Raw genomic sequence first — 6,702 nt, 5'->3', positions numbered from 1 at the left:
TTGTAGTGGAGAAGCTGTTGTCTGTGTGCAGTTCCAGTTGTCTGCCAGGAGGGGGCAGCAACACAGAACTAGCTCTGCACAGTCTGCATCACTGCCAGGGCAACACCATGGTGAGTCCCACTCTGGTCATCCTTCTGTTTATTTTATTATTTAGACATCGGACCGTTGTCTGTCACACCTTGTGTATCTTTAACCACGTACTTATTGCTGTTTCTTCCCGGTCTTCTTATTGTTTTTCTGTTTTTTGTTCTCCATCCTGTTTCTCTCTCATCTGTAGGCCACATTAGAGATGCTGTTGTTTTCTCAGCCCTCGCCAACAGGAGACTACCACTACTCAGGTAACCTCTGACCTCATTATATTCTGCTTTTATGTACTGACCGTTCATCCAGTATGTGTGGATTTTAACACTATGAGCTCTAATAGTTTCAAGACTGTAGTTAAGAAAACATTAGTTACAGTTAGTTTATTTATAAAGCACATTTCAACACAACTCGAATTGACCTAGCTAAAAAGCTAAAGCTAAAAAATGTCATAATAAAATAAAAGTAGCATTCCTGTAAGGAATCATCACCCGCTGTCTTGCATGTCAAAGTTTTAAGCCTCCCTAAAACTGAGGCCTTGTGGGTCATTTTGACCCAAGGGCAGCAGGAGGGTTAAAAAGATCTAATTGTTAACACTCTGAGCATGTGATCGGGATGACTCTCAGCTACTACAAGACCGAGTTAGAGCTCAATATTTGTAAAAATGATTGGGTTGTAACCACTTTTGGGTTTGCAATGGTTGCCCAACTATGGTGGCCATCTTAAATTGCGTTGACTAAAAGAGTTATGTAGTTATACCTGTGATTTCCCAAGGGTTTTAGTAAAATCCATCAAATGAGTCATGAAATATTTGGCTAACAGACATGGTGTTGACCCTTTTCCAATGTTTTGGACAAAAATCTTGAATGACCTGTTACGTGTTGGGGATAATTCTGCTCCCGCACCACTTTTTAGATCATTTTCTGTAAAAACACAATGCACATCCAATATTTTGCTAACAGACAGACAAATGAACAGGCCGTTTGTTTAAATTTGTGCACAACCTGAGTTAAACTGAGGTTAGCCTCGCGTGTTGTACGCTGCGGTAAAATTAGTACAAATGTCTTGCTTGAATTATGGAAACGCACTGACAAAAGTTAATTAAAATTTTATTCAAATTTAATTAAACGTGGAACAAAAATGATTCAAGCTGGTAAAATGAGTTGGACTGGTCACAGGCTGCACAGCAAAATGAGTGAAAGTCTTAAATCTTATCGTTTTAGATTCCTTCAACATTTACTGTGTTTATCTGCTGGGAAATCCCTTTGTATAATGTTTGATCTCATTGTGAAGCTATGGGATCCTCCTTAAAATATACAGTATTTTTCGGACTATAAGGCACACTTAAAATCCTTTAATTTTCTCAAAAATCGACAGTTAGTCTTTTAATCCGGTGCGCCTAATTGGTCCTGTCACGATAACAAATTTGGCTGGGCAATTAATTGTCTCAGAAATTATTGCGATAAACGATAATATTGTTTGAAATTTAACAATAATTAATTGTCGAATTTTAGAAGAAATGCTGGTTTGTTTGGGGTGTAGTACCTTTTTTGACCACTTGATGGCAGTATAAGACTGAACCAAAGGATGAATAGTTGAGCAGCGTGTCTCTTTAAGAAAAATCTGAGGGAGAGCCCTTGACATGATATGGGGAACGTTTGGTGTTTGGATCGCTTTAGCATAGCATTTTTCACACAAAGCTTTAAAAATAAAAAAAAATCAGTAAACAAGTTCTCAGCTTCTTTTTGCAGAGAAAAACAACTTTTTACACGAAGGCACGGGTTTCAACTGTGAATTTTGGAGCTTGCCAAGACGGAGGTTTATTCCCGAGGTCGGCTTGTTAGCTTAACTCGTAGCTTAGCTTCTCAGCTTATCTGCTTTTAACGATCCAAAAGTGCGATTTGGGATCGTTAAAACGGATTTTAATGAGAAAAGAGAAAGGGAGGGGTCAGTGAAGAGCTCCGGAGTTGAGCTTTTTGTCATCCAGTGTCTTCAGTAGAAAGAGAGACACGAAGAAACGATAAAGCCGATAAATGAAAATGAGGTTGATAATTTTCATTCATCATTCAATTAGTTGATTTATTGTGTATCGCGACAGGCCTACGCCTAATTAATTCTGGTTGTGCTTACTGACCTCGAACCGATTTTATGTGGTACACGGCACTCAAAAATCTGCCAAAATGAACTTGTTTTGCTTAATGCGCTTTATAATCGGGTGCGCCTTATAGTCCGAAAAATACGGTAAGGCGACGTCAATCTGGACGAGTTTCCAAACCAGCGTTCTTGTTAAAACTAGCTCGTTGCCAGAAACACGGGAAGTAACTTTAGGCATGAGTGGCGTGCACGTTTGCCTCAAAATGACTTGAAGTTTAGGCTGAGCTGTGATAACAAGTTTGATATTAAAACAGTAAAATTATGAAATAATAAATCACTTCTCATTTTTAATTAAAGCCATTCAGTTTATATTTTAGTAGTGCTAATTGTGATGTAAGCAGTCTAATCTGTAGAAAACAAAATGGTGAATGTGCATGAAAAACACTAGTTAGTCTGTAAAAACAGGCGTTTCCTCAGCACAGTGGAAGTCATTGTCACATGCTCCTTCCATCCACCAGTCTGACCCTTCATCTCGTTTAAACCCACAAAGAACGGAGCACAAAGCAGACGTTGTTCTGTTCCAACTTCCTCTCAGGTGAGTTTTCAGGCTCCTGACAGCTAAACATGGTTTAGATGTCTCAGATTCCTGGCGTGTTCCTCGACTCGCTCCCAGCTCGGACTACGAACCACCTCAGGTTTCCAGCCTGCGTGTGATTTACAGACTCACCCAACTGGTTATCACAAACACAAACGTTCCTCAGACTCAGTCTCACCTCCGTCGTCAGAACCAGAACTGTTCACTGCAGTGAACAGTTTGTCATAATCGACGACTTTAGATGAGTCTTCAGCCTGTTTGACTTCCTGTGTCGTTAAAATATTTGACCTCATCTAAACTTGTCGAGGTCTCTTTAAACTTTGAAAAACATGCTTTTGTCTTTGTGCTACTTTGAGTTTTAAACTCCTGTTCTTCTATTTAAGCTTTTCGATATCGTTTTGCCTCCTTTAGCTTATATTTTGCCACTTTTAGCTAACCTTTTACAGCTTTTAGCTAGCATTGTGCTAATACCTTTAAGCTAGGCTTTCGCTACGCTATTCTAGTTAGCATCTTGCTATTTTTAGTGTCTTTGCTTGCCTTTTGCTTTACTATAAGATTCTAGCTAACACTTTGCCACTTGAGCTTTTATTTAGCATTTTGCACATTTTTGCTTGTCTTTTAACACTTTTTGCTAGCTCTGCATGGTTTTTAGCTAGGCTGATGCTACTTATAGCTTCTAGCTAACATATTGTAACTTTTAGCTAGACTTTAACTCCTTTTAGTTGTTAACCATTTTGCTTCTTTTAGTTGGTTTTGCTTACTTGAGATTTTTGCTTCTGTTTTTCTGCTTTAAAGTAGTTAGCTAGTTAGCTAGCTTTTTAATATTTATGTTTTGGCTTGCTTTTGCTACTTTTAGCTTCAAACTAACATCTCATTAGTTTTAGTGCTTAGTTAGCATATAGCTATTTTTGCTTGTCTTTTGCTATAAGATTATAGCTAACACTTGGCCACTTTTAGCTTTTATTTAGTATTTTGCACATTTTTGCTTGTCTTTTAACACTTTTTGCTAGCTTTGTATGGTTTTTAGCTAGGCTGCCCTTAGCAAAAAGTAGTTTATTTAAGTATATTACAAATATACTTATTTTACACTAAAAATGAGGAAGTGTACTTGAAGTTTACTTTTTATAAACTTTATGTGATATACTTAAAAATAGTATAAAAATGTCCCAATTTAGTCCAAACAAGTATTAAATCGGTATACTTCTAGTACACTACAAGTATGGTGTGTAGTATAATTGATATACTTATACTTAAAGTATACTTGCAAAAATAAACTTCAAAATGTACTACTTTTTGTTAAGGATGATGCTACTTATAGCTCCTAGCTAACATATTGTAACTTTTAGCAAGACTTTAACTGCTTTTAGTTTTTAACCAATGTTTAGCTTCTTTTAGTTCGCGTTTTGCTTACTTGAGATTTTAGCTAGTGTTTTTCTGCTTTAAAGTACTATTTAGTTATAGCTTTTAGCTAGCTTTTTATTATTTATATTTTGGCTTGCTTTTGCTACTTTTAGCTTCTAACTAACCTCTCATTAGTTTTAGTGCTTAGTTAGCGTATTGCTATTTTAGCTTGTCTTTTGCTGCCTAGCATTTTCTTATTAGTTTTTAGCCAATTTTTTTAGCAACTTTAAGCTTATCTTTTATTTTTCTCATTTAGCTTTTAGCAAACTTTTTGCTACATTTAGTTTTATAGCTGGTGTACAAACATTTTGCTGCATTTAACGAATGTTTTATGCCTTTTAGTTTTTAACTAATGTTTACCTTCTTTTAACTAATGTGTTTTTTGTTTCAGCTTTTAGCTACTATTTTGCTACATTTAGCTGTTTGTTAGTGTTTTGCACGGTTTAGCTTGATTATGTCAGTTTCAGTGTTTCCAGCACATTTCAGCTGTCATTCAGCTCTGGGCATTCAAGCACAAATATTTTACAAAAAGTAATTTTTCTACTTTTCCTTCTTGGCCCCTGCCCCCTCTCCCTGTGCAGGTTGTGATTTTTGGACGGACGCTGAAAAGAGTCTTTTCAGCGCAGCGTTCACGAAACACGGAAAAGACTTTTCACTCGCAGAGAAAATGGTAAAGCTTTCCTTCATGAGGGATTCTTATTTTTGCTGCACTCGTTCCAGGGTTGTCCTTCATCTGTCTTCATCAGATTTGAATTTGTCAGATGGAATACAGCAACATTTAATGCTTTGCTGAACAAACCCCTGGAGAAGAAACACTTTTGTACCAAAGGCATTTTAAAAATGTAAAAAATGTTTTTTTAACTGACTTGTACTTCTTCTAGAGGCTAACAGTAAAAAGTGATAGGTCAGCTCCTTTAAAGTGGGGTTCTGTGGAGAGGTTATGAACAGTTAATATCTTATCTGTTGTAGATAATGCTTTAAACAACCTCAGTTTGGATAACGTCTGAGTCCTTGCTCTTTAACGGGGACAGCATTAAACTCTATTCAGTGTTTCCCCTAGATCAGTTCCCTCGGCGGGGCACTCGTGTTTTATTTTTGTCGGGGGGAGGGACGAGACGTAGTCACGTCTGTGTAGTCCCCGCCTGCTAGCTTAGCGCTACGTTGCTGCCGGTTTTATCGATGGGGGTACGTAAGTAGCATTTTTGCTTGTGCGTTTGTAGTGGGGGGGGTGGGGGTGGGGGGTAGGCAGGGCAATCGGTTCCGGGGCGGGGCGCTCCACTTGTATAATGGTAGGGGCCACTGCTATTTATCCAAGCTGAGGTTGTTCAAGAAGCTATGTACAACAGGTAAGATACTATCAAAGTACACACCAGTTTTTATGTTTAATGTGTATATATATATATATATATATATATATATATATATATATATATATATATATATAGATAGATAGATAGATAAGAAAAACAGATATTTTGTTGAACAACTACCATATTTTCCAGACTATAAGTCACTTTTTTCATAGTTTGGCCAGTCCTGCGACTTATATATGTGTTTTTTTTTTCTATTCATGACGCAATTCTTGACTGACATGTTAAATGTTCATTCATACTGACATGAACCAAAAAGTAAACATTACCATTTGCAGCTGCGAGAGGGCCCTCTAGGCTTTTGACAACTACATGTTGTTCCTCTACACCCCCCAAACATTCACTTTGAGAAAACTGAGAAAAACTTAACAGAAGTAAAATGGCCCCAAAAGTGATGTGAAATGAGCGAGGCGAATTGACAACTTTCTTGTCGGACTTGTTATGTTAATTAACTGTTCAGGATCCCAGATACGTTCTGTGTGTTGTTATTTCAGATTAAATTCTTGCACTTTGTGAAATACACTTCTAAATAAATGCGACTTATACTCTCAAGCGACTTATATATTGTTTTTTTCCTCTTCGTGAGCCATTTTCTGACTGATGCGACCTATACTCAGAGTGACTTATAGTCTGGAAAATACGGTACACTAGTAGTTGGTTGATGTTGATGCTCTGCTCTGATTATTTCCCCGAGTATGAAGGAGATTTAGTATGTCCCTGAAGTGCAGTGAGGACAGCGCTGTTTTCATGCCCGTACCTGTTCAGGTTTTTTAATGACTAACGATGATACAATAAACTGCACAGGAACAGTTTGAAAAATGCATCAACAAAGCTCTGTTTACTGCTGGAGGCTGACGCCGTGTTTTTTAAACAGGTGAGGACAAAGACCGTGTCCCAGTGTGTGGAGTTTTACTACCTGAGCAAAAAGCTCCTGGACAAGCAGAAGAAGCTAAAGGAGGACGAGTGCAGGGATGCAGACGAGCTGCAAAAATGTGTAAGAAACGCTTTGTCTTCGTAGCATTATCGTTTTAAATTTACAAACACGCTGAAAGTCTGGCCCCATTTTCCCCACGAACCCTCTTTTTTTTTTTTTAATTCTGTGGGTTCAGGTGTTACGTGCCCTCAGACCTGTGAGACACGGTTTTGTTTTTGTTGTTTCAT

General features: G+C 37.7%; 1 long non-coding RNA gene across 1 annotated transcript; it reads left to right on the top strand.

The window, feature by feature from the left end:
• The first annotated feature begins 312 nt into the window (after positions 1-312).
• Positions 313-6,494, top strand: LOC119416802. Its single transcript, XR_005187118.1, has 3 exons — positions 313-338; positions 4,753-4,841; positions 6,416-6,494. It is a non-coding gene; the product is annotated as an uncharacterized LOC119416802 (long non-coding RNA).
• Positions 6,495-6,702: the final 208 nt, after the last annotated feature.

Source organism: Nematolebias whitei, chromosome 1 (assembly GCF_014905685.2).
Source record: "Nematolebias whitei isolate Nwh7 chromosome 1, NemWhi1, whole genome shotgun sequence".
Taxonomy (NCBI): domain Eukaryota; kingdom Metazoa; phylum Chordata; class Actinopteri; order Cyprinodontiformes; family Rivulidae; genus Nematolebias; species Nematolebias whitei.
This window is presented reverse-complemented; position numbering and strand designations above follow the sequence as displayed.